Source organism: Otolemur garnettii, unplaced genomic scaffold (genome assembly GCF_000181295.1).
Source record: "Otolemur garnettii isolate 467f Iridium unplaced genomic scaffold, OtoGar3 scaffold00009, whole genome shotgun sequence".
Classification (NCBI taxonomy): Eukaryota; Metazoa; Chordata; class Mammalia; order Primates; family Galagidae; genus Otolemur; species Otolemur garnettii.
The window spans coordinates 20,839,039-20,842,244 of NW_003852404.1; the positions used below are offsets into that span (position 1 = coordinate 20,839,039).

General features: G+C 33.1%; 1 pseudogene; it reads right to left on the reverse strand.

The window, feature by feature from the left end:
* Nucleotides 1-2,546: 2,546 nt before the first annotated feature.
* On the reverse strand, nt 2,547-2,808 carry LOC111723214 (annotated as a pseudogene).
* Between the last annotated feature and the right edge of the window lie 398 nt (nt 2,809-3,206).

A 3,206-nucleotide genomic window follows, 5' to 3' on the forward strand; every position in this document is an offset into this window, starting at 1 on the left:
AGGATTGTTCTAGGTGGGTAATAGCATATTAGATATTTAAAATATTTGATAAACGTAAGTATCTTATCTCTTACTTGTCCAAACCCTTTATTCTTTCCGCAATATTGATTGCTCCAGCAGTCTTTCCTTTGATAATGACCATTATTTAGAAAATGCCTTGAGATCAATTTCAGACCGGCTGTAGTGAAGCTTCTAATGGTAAATGTGAGTAAAGTAATTTTGTTTCTTTTTAAAAGAATAAATTAAAATAGACAATGACTCAAAGTATAAAACAACTTAATAGAAAACATAATGGAATGCTTTAATCTTATGGCTGAGGGAATGTCGCTTCCTTTGTAGTAGTTAGATTGAGAGAAGCAGAGTTTTTAGGTGTGATGGGCAGATCCTGTAACTGCAAAGATAACCCAAGTTGCATATTACATTTAGTTCAGTAAGCCTCATTAACTTCTGGACTTGTAATTCAGTATAATTTTTTAACTATTTAATTTTAAAATTAAACTTTATTAGGTATCTTTTAAAATAAAAATCTAGCAGCTCTTTACTGTTAGCAAGACAAATAATACATTAAACATTTAAAAATAAGGAGTGAGATGTTCTCTATACTAAGTTTTGAACTTTGCTTTAAACTTTGATTATTTTGGCCCCCGAAGTCCATGCATGATTATCATTAACAATGAAATATGATTTTTACAGCAAAGTAGATACAAATGTAATAATGTCATTTTCACAGAAATTTAAATATCTTAGGCACAACAAGTAAAGCTAGACTGTATTTTCCATGTAGGGTTAGCATATTTATGAGTAGATTATTTTCTAAATAAGTCAGTGGGAACTTTGGACATCCTTTCCCATAGAAGGCATCTTAGAAAGAGTAGTTTAGTTATAAGGAGAAAAGACAAAGTCCTTTTAGTCAAGAATGTAGGAAACGTCACACTCATAAGCAAATGCAGGCAACCACTTATGACAAAGGGGAAATAGGAAATGCACTTGGAATTCTAAATAATAATTTTAGCCTATCATCCTTCTGTAAACATCATGTTTAAAGTAAGAGGAAAAGGATGAATTGTGGCTTGGAAACAGGTAGATGTTGGTTGCAGAAGTGTATCTGTCAAGAAAAACATCGCTTGAGAATTCTCTGACTTCTGACTTACATAACATGGGTGCTGGATTTCAGGGTGGTTTTCCTTGACTGGGATTCTGTCTGTCTCTGTGCCACTTAGGGGGCTTGTGTATTAGAAAGTGGTCAATATGTGAAAGTGAAGCCAATCTTTGAGATGAATTTTAATATGGAGATTTCAGAAGAAAATATATCTACTGTGAATATAAAACAAGTAACATAAATGTTCAGATTTATTTGTCTTTTAAGGAATAAGTTAATTATTTCTGAACAACCAAATTAGATGCTGACACTGGGATAATATAGATAAAACTAAACGAATATTTAATACGTATAGGTGTAACCTGTAGACAACAAAGAAAACTGTGGGAGTGTTGCCTGAGAAGAGGGAATGTTGAAAGGCACCCACAAGCCTAATCAGTTTTTTGAGCACTGGAAGCAGTCATTTTATTCAGAACTGAGACAGTACTTCCAAAATCAGACAGCCCATTTTTTATTTATCCAATGATATGTTTAAGTAATAATACAAAATGTTATTAAGGTAATATAAAGACTTATAAAAAATATGATGCCATGGCACTTTACAGAGGGTGACAAAGTGAAACTCTGTCTCTATTAAAAAAAAAAAAAATGTGCAGCACCTGTGGCTCAAGGAATAGGGCACTGGCCCCATATGGTGAGGGTGGCGGGTTTGAGCCCAGCCCTGGCAATAAATAAATAAATAAGTAAAATTCTTTGGGTTCAAGTAATAATTAAAAAAAAAAAATAGTCCTTAAGATCAATGTGAAGGTAAAGGCAAAACAAAACAGCTTGGAATTAGGGAGAATGGTTGTGAAAAGTTATGTTGATTTTGACTTTAAAAATTAGATTAACCATTCATTAATACTGTTTAGTTATTATTCACAAATATTTCATCATACTGGCTTTAAGGAGTGCTACTTTTTGGTATATAAATAAAGATATGCTTTGGGGGAACATGATATGAATAATTAAAGAATGCAATGAATATGTCACTATGTTACCAATAGCAAGTTTACCAGAGTTTTTGACTGAGCATTATTTTAGTGTTTTTGTTACTAAGATAGGGTTTAAATAAAGTAATAATTTTTTAACTTTTTATCGCAAAATACACAGAAAGTTCTAATAAATTTGGTTACCATGATGTGTTCACGTGTTTAGATTTCATACTGAAACCTTGATGTCAGATTTAATAAAACTCTGACATTTTGAAGAAGCAAAGAAAAGCTCATTCATGTAGAAAACTTAAATGTTGAGGATGATTCAATTTATCTTTCATTTTTTTTGACTATTAGAAAAGTTTATTTAACAAAAAGTTGAATATGAAAATGTACAAGACTCGATTTTGACGTTATAGTAAAACAGGCTCATTGGAGACGGGACATGGATTTCTCTGCAGAGCAGCCGTTATTTATACTCGTTCTAAGGCTTCTAACATGATGATTCTATTTCCTCGTATTACCATCATTCCAATGTTGTTTTGTTGCCATAGCCACACATTCACCTATCACAACATTCATAAAGGGATCAAATCCCCACAATATTCCTTGGACGTGTCTGCCACCATTTAATTTCAATGATATCTTCTTGTCCATAAACTTTTTCAGTTCGGGAGGGTGAGCTTTGCTCATGGTAGTAACTCCACCAGATCAAAGATGAGCAGAAACGTAATTCGCAGCCTTCACCATGCTCAGGTGGGAAGCCAGGCATTAAGCGTCTGACACCAGGTATACCATTAGCCAATGTCTTTTCATTTTCTTAACAAGATTTTGGGTCAGATCTTAAGCATTCAAATAATAAAATATAATAATTCCCACCAATTATAATTTTTAGTTTCGTGATCTCCACCATGAAATTGTTTCAATAAAGGGGCAAAATTTTGAAAAAAACATCATTTCATTGTCCCTTTTAGCAAATTCTTAAATTACATTGTCTTAGAATCATTGCATCCAATTTTTCTCTAGAGAGATCGGAGAAAAACTAACCAAGAATGGCTGGAAGGATGAGAATAAAGATTTCCCCTACGCACCCCCCCCCCCAAATTCTCCATCTTTTCTTCCTTCCAGTCCCT